This window comes from Euprymna scolopes, chromosome 42, assembly GCF_053919585.1.
Source record: "Euprymna scolopes isolate OS-2025 chromosome 42, ASM5391958v1, whole genome shotgun sequence".
Taxonomy (NCBI): Eukaryota; Metazoa; Mollusca; class Cephalopoda; order Sepiida; family Sepiolidae; genus Euprymna; species Euprymna scolopes.
The window spans coordinates 8,708,912-8,726,790 of record NC_136523.1 but is presented as its reverse complement, the minus strand read 5'-3'; the positions used below and the strand labels follow the sequence as shown (position 1 = coordinate 8,726,790).

Genomic DNA, 17,879 nt, shown 5'->3' with positions numbered 1-17,879 from the left:
TCACATTAAAAATTGGCCTTGTGCCTAATTTGCTCGGTGGGGGAGCAAAGAAATATAGCTTTTCTTGGCCCTTTGGCCTTGATCAAAGTAAAAAATCTTTTAAAAATTAGGAGAAATCCCTCAGTTTGCCTAAGGTTTTTGTTCATTGTTGATTTTCAATGTATTTTAACATGAATAAAGAATTTAATATTTCAAAGTGTAGTATCTGTTCCGGCAGGTACTGCAAGCAAAGACCATATGTGGGGGTAATCCCACATATAAGACCTTGGTCAATGTAGGGACAACCCTTCATACCAATTTTCACCATCCAGCTCCCCTACTCCCCGGGGAGTTGGTCCCCATTTCCCCTTCACTCCTCACATTAAAAATCGCCCTTGTGCCTAATTTGTTCGGTGGGGGAGCAAATAAATACAGCGCTTCTTGACCTTTTGGCCAAGATCAAAGTGTAGTATCTGTTCTTACTACATGCTGTACTTATGTTTGTAACTTTGTGATATAAAGTGGGGGATCACTTTTCTGTATTAATTTTATGTAAACTGATCACTCTCTTTACAACCGATCAGTCTCAAAGCCATTCAAGTCATTCTCCAGATCATTCAAGCTGTTTTTGAAGGATTCCAGTTATTTTTTAAGCATTCAAGTCATTCTTAAGGTCATTCAATTCACCCTTAAGTTCATTACAGTCATTCTAAGTCATTTACGTTTTATTTATTTAAGTCATTTCAGCCCATTTTGCGGCCATTTTTGTTTATCTTTAAGAATTTGATCTCATCCTTTATTCATGCATTCATTCATTACACGAGAGCACGCGACTAATGGCTATCGGCCTTGTTTAATGTGGGTATATCTACTTTCCAAAAATAAAGCATACTGGATTGAGGATAGAAAAATTAGTAATTTTGGTATCAGATCTTATACTACACGTTGTTCCTTGCTCCTAAGGATTCAATCTGTTACTACATCAGTATTCTTTGTTTTTAATAATTTTGAAGTAGGAATTAAAAACGCCACATTTAGTCCAAAGATGCCTCGGTCTTAGATAGATTACCAATCATAAACTCTGATAATTTTCTTTTAATGACGGTCGGGTACGAGAACTTCAACTATTCTATCACATACTAATCAATTCGAATGAAATGTGTTTGTGTGTGCTTGTTTGTTTGTTTGTGTATGTGTGTGTGTGTGTGTGTGTGTGGGTGTATGTGTGTGTGTGTGTGTGTGTGTGTGTGTGTGTGTGTGTGTGTGTGTGTGTGTGTGTGTGTGTGTGCCTACAATCCTCCGCCCCAACATCTCGGGTTGCATCATCTGTTGTCATGGCACGGCCATTTTCATTCTTCAGCAATGTGAAACTAAAGACTTATCGTCGCAGAACACACGATGATTCAACCAAGAATTATCCAGAGAACGTCGCTGCAGGTTGGGGGGGGGGAGAGCTAAACACCGGTTTAACAATTGTTCCAGGCGCCATTCTTCTAGGTCTTCGTTACTGTTTCTGTAATTACTAGTAGCTTATCAGTAGCAAAGCATTCATACTCCGATCGTCGCTTTCTCCCTTGACCCCCCCGCTCTCTTTTTCGCTTTCATTCTCTAACTATTTATTTTCTTTCCTCTCTCTTCCTCTCACTCTTTTCTACTCTCTCTCTCTCTCTTTCTCTCTCTTTCTCTCTCTCTCTTTCTCTCTCTCTATATATATACGCGCACACACACAAATACACGTATAGTTTATATAAATATAATTAAAAAAAACAGCAAACATAAACAAACTCGTGTTTATATGCAAAGCATAGTATCTGTGCTGCAACAACAACAACAACAACAACAGCAACAACAACGACAACAACAGCAACAAAAACAACAACAGCAACAACAACAACAGCAACAACAACAACAACAATTCAAGAATTGTATAAGTCAATTGAATTAAAGGAATAAATTATACGATGGTCGACATCACGAATTTTTTAATATAAGTTTGTCATTTATTCCACACACACACACACACACACACACACACACACACACACATATATATATATATATATATATATATATATATATATATATATATATTAAAAAGTTTGACTCATGACACGGAAGCCTACATCTACAATTTCCAGCCTATCTGCCTACTACCACTTTTTTTCACAACACACACCTCCAAACACCTGGGCTACAACGGGCCCGCAGGCTCGTGTAATATATAGCGTCGCTATCTATTATTTATATTGTATTTTCTAAATCTGTTTGTTTTCTGTTTCACTTTATCTCAGAAAATGCACGCCTGATATTGCTGAAATTTTGTACGACTTTTTTATATAATAAGGTGCAGGAAATTAACTATTATAGTATGCGTTTTATTCAAAGTTCAGGATTTATGGAAGTAATTAGTCTTATTTTTCTCCAAGACGACAGGAACTGAATTTCTTTTTAAACTTTGATATTATATTGTGCTGCGAATTAAGTATCCGTTCGAGGCATTATTGAATATCAACATCGATCGGTATATCATGTTAAAATGATCTCAAATTTGACTATATTCAATTAGCAATTTGGTATAAACTACACATTCTAGATCAACGGGCTATAATTTTTTTCCTGTTTTTAACTAATAATCATATCATACTAGCGGGGCTAACCGGTGTTGCCTGCGTGTATGTAGGTGGTGTAGTAAGGAACCCCGAACAAAAGCGGTAGTAGCGGTGGGGGGTTGGGGCTCAAAACAACCGTAAGCAGCCCGGGTTGTCAAAAAAAAAAAACGAAGGAAAGTAAAAAAAAAAAACCTAACGTCTTAGTCGATGTCTCCATCGCGCTACCGGAAGTCGAGAACGTTGAAATTTACCGTAGTAAATCCAACCGATGACGAAGATCAAAGTGTAGTATCTGTTCCGGCAGATGCTGCACTTCTATTTCTTGTTCTCTTTCGGTGGAGGAGAAATCCTTCACGACTGAGACAATTTTTATTTTTCTACCTTTTCTCCACGTTAAAAAACGACCCTGGTGTCTAACTCTGTCCCGTGGGGAGGCGTAGTAAATAGGTACTTTACGGAAAAGGAACGCCTCCTTGTACAAAACTTCCAATGTGAGAGTGAGATTTTGGGCCAATTGTTCGATATTTGGCGTCTGAAGATTCCAGCTAGAAAACGATACCGATCTCCTGAAATTCATCGAATGTGTGGATAGTTTTTCGAAGAAACACACACACACATTTTGTCTTTTATATCATTGCACAAGCAGTAAGGTCAGGCATATAAAATCAACAATATGTTCTTTGATATGGCAGGGACGCGTTAAAAATGAATGATTCTGTTTAGAGTACAATTAAAGCATGATACATGCCTTCTGCATTTTAAACTTTACAGCAAGCCATTGTGCATATATATATATATATATATATATATATATATATATATATATATATATATATATATATATATAATCAACAGTAGGTTCTCTACATTGTAGTTTAGACGACAGTGTATTGTGAACTAAGTCGCTGCGAAGAAGCATGTGAAGCTTCCTCCCGATGCACCGCGATGGGTCTCCGACTAGAGCAGGCAATCGATTGGTTTGATTGATAAATGGGCTATATCATCAACTTTGATGGCAATAAAAATATGGGAGTGTAAAACATTCGTTGATCATCATTCAATTCCAAACAACGCCGGGTTTTCCTTGCTTGTATTATATAGATAATGCTATCCATTTACGTCTTCTTTATTGTGAGTCTTTAGATGTTCAGAATTTTAAATACCCGGGCAATGTTGGGTAAATCTACTAGCATAGCATATTTAATCTATGCCGAAGAAATTTGGAGGTGCGCAAGGCAGCCGCACGCAAAGCCCGCCACCCTCTGTTGTCACGGATCGTATTTTTGCATTCTTTAGCGATGGGAAAATCCTAGACTTGTCGCTAATTCCAAAAGAACGTACAATGATTCAGCCCGAAATTATCCAAAGAAGACCGCAGGGAGGTTTCAGCGGTGAGATATTTTTGCTTTATTCGTTTGCGGAATTTCAACACTTTTCCCCCATTGTATTCCCCCCTTCCGCCATTTTGTATTGATTAATCACGGAAACCTTACACCGGTATTTCCATCTGCTGAGTTCTTTTTTTCCCCTAAACGGAAAGATCAACTCTTGTGGCCTACTCTAATTTCTAATTATCCCAGACATTTTTTGTAGGTGTTCGCGGTTTCTATCTCACTAGGGAAAATGCCTTTATTCTAGTTATTTAATGTATCACTATTATTAATAATCTATCTATCTATCTATCTATCTATCTCCCTATATATATATATATATATATATATATATATATATATATATATATATATATATATATATATATATATATATATATATATAACATAAGTCTGACTAATTCTCACGAGAATAAAACGCGGAATATTCTCTGTAGCTTAATTGCCATATATATTTTCATAACTTACTACCTAGCTTTCCCTATGTATTGAGCACTGTTGAAATAAATACTTAAAAAGTTACGCATACACTTATATGTTCGTATATTAATTTGTGTGATTAAATGAAGTAATCATATATATATATATATATATATAATTATATATATATATAATTATATATATATATATATAATATTGATATTGATGAAAGAAAAATATCTCTTCTCCAAGTGAAATAGTTTTTTTATAAGATGGCATACTCATAAAGTTTCGTTTTCTTCATCTTCCTCTTCTTTTTCTTCTTCTCCGTTCTCCCCTTTGTGTGTGTGTTTTTTTGTACAATAGAAATATTGATTTCAGATAAAGAATATACGCTTTGTATATCTTTCGTCTTTTGTTTCTTTTTTTTTTTTTTTGCGTATTCTTCTAATTCAATTTTTATTCTTTGTTCGCCCTTCTTTTTTCCCCTAAGAAATGTTATTAGATCGTATACTCTTTGTATACTTTGACTTTCGTTTTTATTCTTTTTTTTTTTCCTTTTATCGAAAAGAGAAATATTGATTTTATAATATTGTATACTTTTAACATCTTCTTTGCCATTTTCTTCTTTTTTTGTTGAATACCTCCTTTTTCTCTTTTCTTTTTCATGTTTCGTATACGTTCGTTTTCGACTTTTTCTCCGGTTTTAATTAGTCCTCTACTAGTCACGTATTCTTCTCCTTCGCCTTAATTTCTTCTTCTTCTGCTTCTTCTTCTTCTTCTTCTTCTTTTTCTTCTTATCTTCTTCTTCTTCTTCTTCTTCTTCTTATTATTATTATTATTATTAGCAGTAGTAGTAGTACTATTACTAGAACTAGTAGTATTATTATTATTATTATTATTAGTAGTAGTAGTAGTAGTAGTCCTATTCTTCTCTTTCTCTTTTTTTAATATTGTTTCTCTTTTCTCCTCCTATTTTCTTATTCTCATTCTTTGTCAGCTTTCTTTCTTTCTTTTTATTTTTCTTTGTTCGTTTCCTTTCTTCAATAGGAATACTGATTTTATGTGATGCTCTTAACGTCTTCTACATCTTTTGCATCTTTTTAAACTTCTTGCATTCTTTCTTTTTATCCTTCCGCCTTCTTCTTGGTCCTTATTTCCCCTTTTTCGCATTCAATAATAACCCACTTTATCGTGTTGTTTGTTTTAGTTTTTTTTGTTCTGTTTACTCGTGTTCACCCCTTATAAACATGTCGCCACTTTGGCGTAAGCAGCTACTTTTTCAGGCCATCTTTTTCTGCATATCAGTACAGCCAGGAAAGCAAGCAGCAGGAACGGAATTCCATAGTCTAGCTGTTCGAAGGAAGAAACTATTAGAATAGAAAGCTTTCTGGCATTTAGGGAAAACAACAGTGAAGGGGTGAGATTTTATTGCTAAGCGGATTTGTCGGGGATATGTGCATCGAGGGGATACAAGTGAAACGAGTTCATCAGAACACATTCCATTAAAATATTTGTAAAACAGGCACAGTGATGCAACATTGCGGCGATGAGACAGGGGCTGGAGCTTTGTTGATAAAGTGGGACCGATTAGATTGACAACTCTTTTTTATTTTTTATTTTTTTGAATTTATCTAAGAGGGAGAGACTAGTGGTAGATGCACCAGCCCAGATGTGGCAACAATACTCCATGCATGGGCGAATGGTGGCCTTGTAAAGGTACAGGATATTCTCAGGCGTAAGTAGTCTTCTAGCTCGATAGAGGGAACCCACCTTCTTTGCAGCAGACTTTGCAATGTCCTCTATGTATTTGTTCCAGTTCATATTGCCCGCAAATGTTAGGCCGAGGAGTTTGAAGGTAGAATTCTCAGGTATCGTGCTGTTTTTTATAGGAGGTTGAAGAGAGACGTCTTGTAATTGTTAAAGGAGAGCAGCTTAGTTTTACTAGCATTGAATGTTACCATCGATGTTTGCATAAAACACTCTCAATCTTCTCTTCTGTATTGTTCTTTTAAGATACCCTCTCGTTTATAGCCATCCTTTTGCTTTCCTATTATAGGTGATGAACCTTCTTTCTTTCCCTTTCTCTATCTCGCAGGCCATTCGTTTCTTCATCCTCAACATCCTTCTACTTTACAATGTACTTCGTCACATTATTCTCTATTATATATATCGGACATTTAATTACTCAGTAGATTTTGAAATGTCCCTCGTTTATATATTATTCCTTAATTGGAATTGATTTTTGAGATAAGCATTATACATATTAATTTATTTTTGTTTCGGACTATTATTCTCATCTTTATTAGTTGTTGTTTTTCATCTTTTATTGGTTGTTGTTTTTTCACAACGTTTCGGCCAACTATTCCTCTGGCCGTCGTCAGGTGGTAACCGCGACGGATAGGAACTTCGAATCTCCTAACTGCATTCTCAGCTATCACTGAAATCCGTAGTTGTCGTCGTCACACCACATTTTGGCCGAGTAAACCTCTGGCACGCTTTGGGTGGGATTGAAACCGCTATCTTCAGACAATGTTCATCTGGAATTGTAGAGATTCAACGTCTCTATCAACTGCGCCACCGGTCCCTCGTTATCTTGGACCCTGTCTCCTACTCGATCTGGGTATTTCTCTCTCCATCTCTCTCCATCTCTGTCTGTCTGTCTGTCTGTATGTATGTCTCTCTCTGTATGTCTGTTTGTCTGTATGTCTGTCTGTATGTCTCTCTCTCTCTCTCTCTCTCTCTCTATATATATATATATATATATATATATATATATATATATATATATATAATTAAGAGATTGGTGAGAGGGGGCGAATAGGAATGAAGGTGGCAGGTATAGATAGATAGAAATATATATATATATATATATATATATATATATATATATATATATATATATATATTTCTATCTATCTATACCTGCCACCTTCGTTCCTATTCGCCCCCTCTCTCTCTCTCTCTCTCTCTCTCTCTCTCTCTCTCTCACTCTATATATATATATATATATATATATAAATATATATATATATATATAAAATTTCTATCTATCTATACCAGCCACCTTCGTTCCTATTCGCCCCCTCTCACCAATCTCTTAATTATATTCAGACATCGGAATCATGAATCAGCTTGATATCAAGTTTGTATGTGAGCAGAGCGCGTTCAAAAGAAAATATCTCATTCATCCGAGCATGATCTACCAGCACCTCCCTTTAACAATTGAGCCGCCCCCGCATATTCTGTGTGCAACACGTCGGGTATTTTGGAATTCGAAAAATCTGATGTCGCTAGTATGATAACCAGATAAAGGAAGCAACCAAACTCAACCCCTGTCTTTTTATAAATTGTTAAAAAAAAATCCGTTATTGAATAGAGTTGAAACAGAGTTCCTATTTACAATGCCTCCCCACGAGACAGAGTTAGACACCAGGGTCGTTTTTTTTTTTTATCAACGTGGAACGAAGGAACAAAAATTAAAATTGTCTCAGTTGTGAAGGAGTTCTCCTCCACTAACAGAGAACAAGAAATTGAAGTGCAGCATCTGAAGAACAGATACTACGCTTTGATCTTGTCCTGAAGAGTTGAAAATTTTCCTTACATTAATTAGAAAATATTATTTTTTTAAATTATGGAATATTTTAGTCATTTAGACTAAAATGTTTTGAAATATTTTTCTGAGCTTTTTCGTGTAAAAACACTTCACAAAAAGACTGTAATTTTTGTGTTTTTTTCCGTATTATTTGGATTCATCGGACTAATGTTCTCATCTTTATTTTTACATAGGAATCACCACTTATCAAGGCCCGGAGACCAGTCGAGGATAAGGGTTAATGTGATTATGGCGTAGTAAACATAAGTAGTGGGAATTTTTGTAAATTGGTTTACTTAGGGGGACGTTTCATCAAGAACTTGTTTGAGTGTGATTTTCACAACGTTTCGGTCGATGTAACCTCCGACCATCTTCAGGTGTAGCTTGTCGAACTCGGGAATGTTTCTATCGAACTCGGGAATTTGGACGGAATTTCGAGCGGAACCCTTTATTTAAATTGTTGCGTCAGCCATTACTGGATAGAGGTCCTAAGTAATTCGCAATTGTATTTTTTCGTTCGCCCACATCAATGTTTGAACCTTCAACCTTCAGGAAAATACCACTTTTACAATTGATTTTTCCAAGTACTCTAACCACTGCACCACGGCTCCTTAGAGAAGGTCGGAGGTTAGATTGATCGAAACGTTGTGAAAATCACATTCAAGATTAGAACAGTAGTCCTATGAATCCAAATAATACAAATAACCGATCCTCATCTCAAAAATCCAGACACTGTAGTTTTTTGTTCAGTTTTTGTCTCTTCATCATTCTGCTGGTGTTAGTGCTTCGTGCAGAAATGAAAATATATGTCCAGTGCTGTTAACGGTTCGTGCAAGTCTTAAGTCGATATATAGGAGTTGTCTTCAATACGTTTTCAGACTTTTTTGTACAGACATTTAAAAGTGTCTTAGACTCTTGAAAATTCAGTATGTTATTGCTATACATCGTATGAGATGGCTGACCAATTTTTATGATTTAAGGTTCAAACGAACAGCTAGAGAAGGAATTGGAATACACCCTACTAAAGTCTGATTGTTACAGCTGGTGAATTTCAAAAATGCAATCTGGACGAGAGGACACTTTCGAAGAATGGTATGCAACATAATTATGTTTGAAACTTGGAAAAATTCCACAGAAACGAAGATTTCCGTGAAGGTTGTCCCAAAGGTGTTCAGAGAAGATCAAAAAGAAAGACGTTGTCATAACAGCTAGTAGATGGTCGAGATGATCACTTCAAATACTCACTCTCCTTATAATGCAGACCTTGCTCCTTGTGACATTTTGTTATTTCCTAAGCTCAAGGACAACTTTAGAGAATGTCGTTACGACACAATCGAGGAGATGAGGACGCTCACACAAGAGGACTTTCATGGGGCATTCCAGAAATTGTTGAAACGGCGCCACAAGTGCATTACAACCGGAGGAGATTACTTCAAAAGTGACTAGCGTCTCATGTGTGTACTGTCAATAAAAGTGTCCATACGAAAAAAGTCTGGAAACTTATCGAAGGCACCTAGTAACGTCTGGTTTGTCGCAAATTTTAAATAGGAGATCGATCATGTGTTTTAAAATATTTCGAACGTTAATTACAAAATAATAAATAATAAAAAAATATTATCGCATATGCAATTAAATGATTTTTTGTGAGATTTTCGGCGTAATATACTTTATACAAAGCAAACTATTATTGAATGATAAAATGCGCTTCTCGCACTAAAAGTGAAAATGAAAGTAAAAGAATCTTTACATCCAATCATGGGATGAATCGATAATTGTAACAAGCTGTTTCTTTTTATATACGCTTTAAATGTAAAGCATTTTGAAATTACACTTACGTTAATTTGTCCTCAGTCAATACAGGACAGCTTAGCCTTCGGGCCAAGATGAAAGTGTAGTATATGTTCTTCAGATGCTGCATTACACTACTTTGGTCTCAGCTAATGGAGGAGAAGTCCTTCATGACTAATACATCTTTTTCATTTTTTTACTGACCTGAGTGCCCCTTTTTGGGGAGCTGGTTTCCCCCTACATCGAAAGCCGACTACATGCCTAACTCTACCCTCGTTGGGAGACAAGTAAACAAAAATAAATAAATAAATATTGCCTATAGAGTACTCTTCTCTTTTAGGAGCTGGTTTCCACCCACATTAAAACCGACCTTGTGTCACATTTTGCTCTTATGGGGAAGCAAAAAAATAGCAATTGAGATACGACTGCATTTCTTTTTACTCATTTATAAGGCACTTTATGCGATGCCTTTGTTCAATCTCAAGAGACAATGGATACCCCCCTGTAAGGACAGCTGTGCATGTAATTTTGAAGCAAGTGTTGCGCATTCACCAACCAAACCTCTCCAAAATCAGCAATATTTAACGACTAAAAATAACGCTCTCGTCTAGGAGAAGCCCCGTGTTTTGACAAGCTTCTGGGTTTGACCTTTACTCCTGATCTGAAATGGAACACGTACATCAAGTCTGTTTGTTGCCAAGGTCGCGGGAAATATGGTGGGATCCTTCTACCACTCCAGAAGATATCTCACTACTGATGCAATTCTCTATCTATATAAAAGCCAAGTACGTCCAAGGATGGAATAATGCTGCCATATCTGGGCAGGAGCTGCTAAAAACAGCCTATCCTGCCTTGACAGAGTACAAAATTGTCTTCGTAGCTTAGTGGGGGATGCCCTTTTCTTTACCCTGCAACCTCTCTCCCATAGAAGAGACGTTGCGAGCCTATCCTTGTTTTATCGTTATTTCCATGGCAGGTGCTCGTCTGAACTCCAATCTCTGGCCCTCACTCGCCAATTTTTCACGAAAAACACACGTCTAGCTGAATCCACTGTCAAACATTTTCCCCACTCTTTATCTGTGCTTAAATCAAAACGTAGATTCCATGAACAAAGCTTCTTTCTTAGAACTGCACGCCTGTGGAACTCTGTTCTGTGTTCCTGCTTCCCACCTAACTACAACCTGGATGTCTTCAAGTCCAACGTTAACAAATTCCTAATGAACCGCCCCATTAAGTAAACACTTCATTAAATCTCCACACTAACGTACTGTACTTGTAATAACCCTTATCCCTGAGTGGCTTCCAGGCCTTGATAAGTGGTGACTACCGTGTAAAAAAATATATATATATTTTCATTTTTTTGATTCTCAAGTATATATCCGACACAGTAAGACACAGTCCAACAACCGAGAACCACATCAGTCTATGTAAAAACATATATAAAATGCACTTATATGAGATATTCTAATTCAGGCATATTTTGTATTTATCATTTCAGAGTCAATTCTCTGTTCATTATTATATTGTACCTAAGGGTGAGTCACGGAAAACTGATGCTTTTGATTCACAATTTTTCACCTAAATGCCATAAGCAAGCACATGTTGTTCACGGCTGCACGGTAGCATGAGCGCAATGAACTGAAAAGAAAAGTAATTTAAAATCAATGCATAACTAAAACAAAATTTAACGTAAAAGATAAACAAACAACAAGGTTTAAAGACTCTCTTCCTAACTCCCTATTCTTACACAAGGAGAGCAAGGAGACGTTCTAAAAAGCATCCGTTTCCCGTGACTCACGCTGTATATATTCCTGATTTATAAAAATAGAATTTTGGTAGCATCAGCTAGAATAGAAATCAAAACGTATTTCTCTCCACGTTATTCGTTATTATCTGCGCTTAGTTCATATGCAATATATACGAGCGTTGTGTATGAGAAAACTGTGTTGCAATATTTCTGGCACAATATTAGGGTAAGTATTTACTTCCCTCCCAACGCAGGAAGTTACTTCCCTCACAACGCAGGAAGATGTAACTCAAAGTCGGAAGTTAGAGGTCGGAAGTTAGAAGACGGAAGTTAGAGGTGAACCTCTTGGCTACTGAAATAATCCAGATCAGAATTACCGTTGAGAAAGGATCATCGACTGGTATTGTAACTTAAAGCCCCCATGCAAGTAGAGCAGTTCGGAGACCACCCATGCTAAAAATTAAGATAGGTATTTACTTTTTTATCATTATAAAGAGATGTGGTTCAAGGTCGAAAAGGGGAGAGAGTGAAGCCAGCGTCTCTAAAGAAAGAGCATTGTGAACCGCGTCGGTATTTGCCTTAGACAAGAAACAATCAAATTACCTCCCTCGAAAGCCGAAGAGCACCCCTTGGGGTTGTTGATCTCATGGGTACTGCCCAAAACGAATACCTCAGTCAGACTAGTAAAAGACCGCCAAAATGTCCGAAAACCTTTCTAGATGTGTGTTGAGAACGGATGCTCAATTGGTATTACAAACCTAAATCTCTACAAAAACGATACTAGCGGGGCAAGTTATTCCTAAAATATATTCGGGGATGATCACAAACATATAGTCTATTATATATATATATATATATATATATATATATATATATATATATATATATATATATATATATATATGTGTGTGTAAATATTAATGTAATACTAGCGGCGTATGTGGAAATTCTAATCCACTGGGGACTCATTCATATGTAATATATTGATGTAGTCATTCTTTAGATGTTCGACGTAAAAGGAGACGCTCCGATATTATTGTAGCTCTTTTGTTAAAATTGCAAAAGTATTTATCCAAGCTAGTACGAACGCCCGGCATAGCCTGCTCGTAAAGTACACTTAAATATGATAATTTAGTTATTGCAAATTTCGTATATATTATTATAGATTCAATGTTCCTTCAATTTTTATATATTATAAAGTTGCGGTTTCAAAAATAATATATATATATATATATATATATATGTATATATATATATGTATATATATATGTATATATATATATATATATATATATATATATATATATATATATATATATATGTATATCGATATGACTTGGGTGCATCAGCTTAAACCGAAACCGAAACTTATATATATATTTTTCACACACACACGCACACACACACGCACACGCACACACACACGCACACACACACACGCGCGCACACACACACACACACATATATATATGTAAGTAATATACGTCACGTTATTGAAGAAAAAATTCACAATACTTTATTCAAAAGAAGTATTACTTTTTTACCAGTTATTAAGCCCCGGAGGCAACTAAGGGATAAGGGTTATTGCGTGTACAGTAATCAATGAGATAGTATTGTAGTAATCATTAGTATTGGAGATTTGATAGAGTGTCTTACTTAAAGGGGCGGTTTATCAGGAATTTGTTTATGTTGGACTTGAAGACATCAAAGTTGTAGTCAGGTGGGAAACAGGAAAACGGAAGAGAGTTCCACAGTCGTGCACTTCTGAGAAAGAAGCTCTGCTCATGGAATCTACGTTTGGATTTATGCACAGATAAAGAGTGGGGAAAATTATTAACAGTAGTTTCAGCAAGACGGGTTTTTCTCGTGAAAGATTGGCGAGGGGAGACGAGAGATTGGAGCTCAGATGAGCACTATCCATGGAAATAACGATTAAACAGCGACAGGCTCCCAACGTCTCTTCTATGGGAGAGAGACTGCAGGGAATAGAAAAGGGAATGCCCCACTAAGATACGAAGTCTATTTTGTACTTTGTCAAGGTAGAATAGGTTTTGTTTAGCAGCTCCTGCCCAGAAAGTGAGAACCTGAGTTCCTTCGGTAATAATCGAAGCCAAAACTTGTGAAGAATTCTTTGTAAAATTATTTGTTACAAGGAAAGGAAATCCATGACAATTAAACGACTCTGATGTAAGCGTGGCACGTGCTATCGTATTGATATATAGATAAAAAATAGCAGCATTTATGTAGTTGATCTTTGTAAATTTTTAAAGTCTTTCGTCTTAAAAAAAGATCGTGCTGATCCTGATCGGATTAATGCTATTATAATTTTGCCCGAAATTCTGAACACTCTGAATCTTCTCTGACTAGATTGATACTGCCGATTATTGCTTCGGACAACTACATTTAATATTCGTAGTTGGATATATTTTTACTTTGCCATATATTTTAGATCATGTTTTTCTATTAAAAGAAGGACGCTCCACTCAAAGTTTTATGTGCTGACGTAGGTGTATCAGAATTTTTGTAGGAATTTTTGACACCCCTAACACGAAACTGCGAATAAAATATAAAAAAAACCCATAATTTATCTTTTAAAAATGGGGTGTTTATTTTCTTTATAGATTATACATCTAAAATAAACTATTAAAATTGCATAAAAAGTAATAGAAATATTATTTTTTTTATTAAAAAAAAAAAACAGTAATGAAATTAATTGAATTTTACGAGTTCAGTATTCTTCAATTTTTTAAATTTAAAAATCTATCAAAATGTTTCTATTGATTCTATTTTTACGATATATTCAGGGTCAATGTGAAATGTCATGCTCTTTTCAATAAACCGAATATAATATTTTAAACAAATGTTTTTTTTAATTCACGCCTTCCCCCCATTTTGAAATGTCTATTAAAAAGTAGATAATTAATTTACTCACCAAAGTTTTGTATGTCACAAATTTAAGATAAAAGATCAATAAATAATATATTCAAATTTAAAACAAAAAAGTAGGTTTTTTTAGGAATTTACCTGCAAAGTCCGAAGTTTAAAACTTTTTTTAAAAAACACGTTGTTTTTTTTTTTGTTTTTGTTTTTTTTTATATATATATATAAATGAAACCTTGGTCCTGTCTCATTTAATTGAAAAAAAGATTTGGGCTTGAATTATATTTTTCGAGTAGTTATGAGCTTGGAAAGACAGGGGGTCGAATTATTCAATATATTCTGACACACCTCGTGCTGACGTTGTTATTTTGGTATTTTTTTGTATTATTTCTAATTTATTTCAATTCTCCATCTTCCCCACCTTCTTATCTCTTCTCACTATTTTTCTTAATGTTTCCTATTTCTTCTCTTTATTTATCTATCTCGGGATCTATTTTTCTTCCACTCTCAACAATGATAGAACAAAGGGCCGTGAAAATTCTACTGTGGGTAAGTTGATAGCATGTTTTTTTTTTCCTGGCGTAGTCTTTAAATTCAAACTCCGCACGTAAATTTCTTAATTTTTTCCATTACTTACAAAATTTTTTATAAGACTTTAATATTTACGCGTTTTTTTCTTTTTTTCTTGGTTTTTTTTTTTTTTTTTTGCATTACGTGGTCTTTAGGTCCAAACCTCGCACGTACATTTCTTCATGTTTTTTTCTTCGTTAACTGGAAAGAAGTTGATATAAAATGATTTCATGAAAGAAACAATATATTCTCTTGAGTGCAATGTAGAATAACATATTTTGGACTAAATTACTGCATGGAGGCATGTGAAGCTTCCTCCCCGGCGATTTCACGGATTTCGATGACAATAAAATTATAGGAGTGTGAAATATTCGTTGATCATCATTCAATCCCGGACAACGCCGGGGCTCCCTGCTCATATATATATATATATATATATATATATATATATATATATATACATATATATATATACATACATACATACATATATATAGAGAGAGATAGATATAGATATAGATTCAGCCATTCTGATGTGTCGTAGACGACGAAACACGTGTCAGTGGATAATTATATTTAAACATAATATATATACCGCTCCCCATTTAGGGGGTATCAAATTGGTCAACGGGAAAATTATTCCCAACATGCATTTAGGTAAAAATGCACTTTCGTATAAATACTTGAATTCATTCAAGAAAGTATCGCTAACAACAACAAATAAAAACATCTCTCTCTCTCTCTCTCTCTATATATATATATATATATATATATATATATATATATATATATATATATATATATATTTGTGTGTGTGCGCGCACGCGGGTGTGTTTAGAGTAAGCTGTTGATTAAGCCTTTTGCTTCTTTCTATTTTATTCCATTTTATACTCACCCTGCTTAACACATTCGCTTCCAACACCCTTGCTTTCCAATTTCTAAGGCTGACTGAGTTTAAAAAAGCAATGAGGTAAGCAGTCATCTCTCCCCTCGGCGAACAGTTGGACTTCCCCCGCATTTGGAATTCGGTATAACTGATGTCGCTTGAATGATGAAAAGGAAAAGAATCAAGTAAACCCACTTCTTTGTTTCTTTGTATCATTGGTCCAAAATTCTTTTAATGAATATTTTAATGTTTTTCCTACGATGAAAGTGAAAGTGAATATCAGAAATTCCTCGTTATAACATTTTTTCGACTAATATTCCCATATTGACTGTTATTTTTACAACGTTTCGATCGATGTAACAGGTGTATATTGTTGAACTCAGGAATCTTTCTGTCAAAGTTGGAAGTCTGCATGGAATTTCGAACGGAAAGCTTTATTAAATCAGCAGGTGTACTGTCCTCGTGTTCTGTCGGCCATGGCAGGGTAAAAGTAAAAGAAACCAGCAGTGGTATTTTGGGTGTTGCCCGCACCGAGGATTGAACTTTCAACGACCAGAATTGTTTGAATTTCAACTGAATTTTTTATCAAGTACCTCAGCTACTACGCCAAGGTTGCTTTCTGGCAGAACGAGAGATTACATAAATGGTTCCAGTCGAAATTCCGTACAGATTTTCGAATTCGACAGAACGATTCTCGAGTTTAATATACTTGAAGAAGGTCAGAGAATATATCGACCGAGACCTTGCAAAAATACCACTGGAGATGAGAATAATAATTAGAACGATCCGAAGTTTTGGAAATTTCATGGTAGTTGAAAACATCGTCACATAAGCAAGCAAGCAACATAATGCCCTTCAATGAAATAATCAGTGTAATATTAGATCCGATCAGACCATGAATAAAAATAAAAATTTTGTAGACAAATATGGATAACTGCTTGAGATATATTATTACAAAAAAATAGAAGACGCTGGTTGTCGAAAAATAACATTAGTATTTTGATCTGCACCGTACAGACACTGGCTGGCGATAACTAACTTACTATTGTAACCTACACCGATAGAACACTGGCTGGCTATAACAAACTTAGTAGTATTGCGATCTGCACCCGCCAGATACTGGCTAGTAATAAATAACTGAGGAGTGTTCTGATCTCTACCCACAAAACACTGGCTTCATAAAAGAATTCAATATAAAAACGGTTGGTGCGATTTGGAATATTCCATATTTATTTTAAAGTATGTTTACGAATACGATGATAACGGTCGAAGCGACAAGCGTAATAGTATATAGATAATCTAAATAATACGAATAATCTGATAAATTCAGAAACAGAGTCAAAAGTTTGTATTCGATGACCGGTTGAAAATAAATCATATTTATATCAAACTGGGTAATTATTACCTATAACGTTCATATGGTCGGTTAAAATGGCAGGATATCCAGCTTCCCTCGCTAAACTTGCACATAAAACTGGCATAAAATTAAAATTATGTCAGTCTATAACAACCTCTCGTGTTCAGAACGAGTATGAACTGTAGTTTGCTTTTAGCAGGAATGCTGGAAATGCCGACAAAGGTTTTTATTAACCAGTTTGTATTAATTATATAATCCAAACTAATGTTATCAGCTTGGATTTTATCGGCTATTGAAAAACATAAATGAGTTTATGGCTTAGCAAATTCATACTACAATTGTTCATATATTTCTGTTTTGCATGAACAGTTGTCTATGATAACAGGACTCCTTCAGTCTTTGACAGACTATGGTTACCCACGAAAGAGTGTCTGCGTGCGAAATTATTATGGCAGGAGGTGCGCAACCTCCATCCACATTTCTCCTGTGTCGACATTGTTAAATACCAGTAGCAATTGAAGTGTATGTTCAGGACGACTAGTAACACATGTCGAGATGAGCGGAGAGCACATACAGCGCCTAGAATTCCCAAATGGTCACCCATTTGGTACTAACCAGGCTCAACGTTTCTTAACTTCAGTAACCTGACGAGAACCG

General features: G+C 35.4%; 1 pseudogene; it reads left to right on the top strand.

Moving 5' to 3' along the window:
* The first annotated feature begins 412 nt into the window (after positions 1-412).
* On the top strand, positions 413-549 carry LOC145267292 (U2 spliceosomal RNA; annotated as a pseudogene).
* Positions 550-17,879: the final 17,330 nt, after the last annotated feature.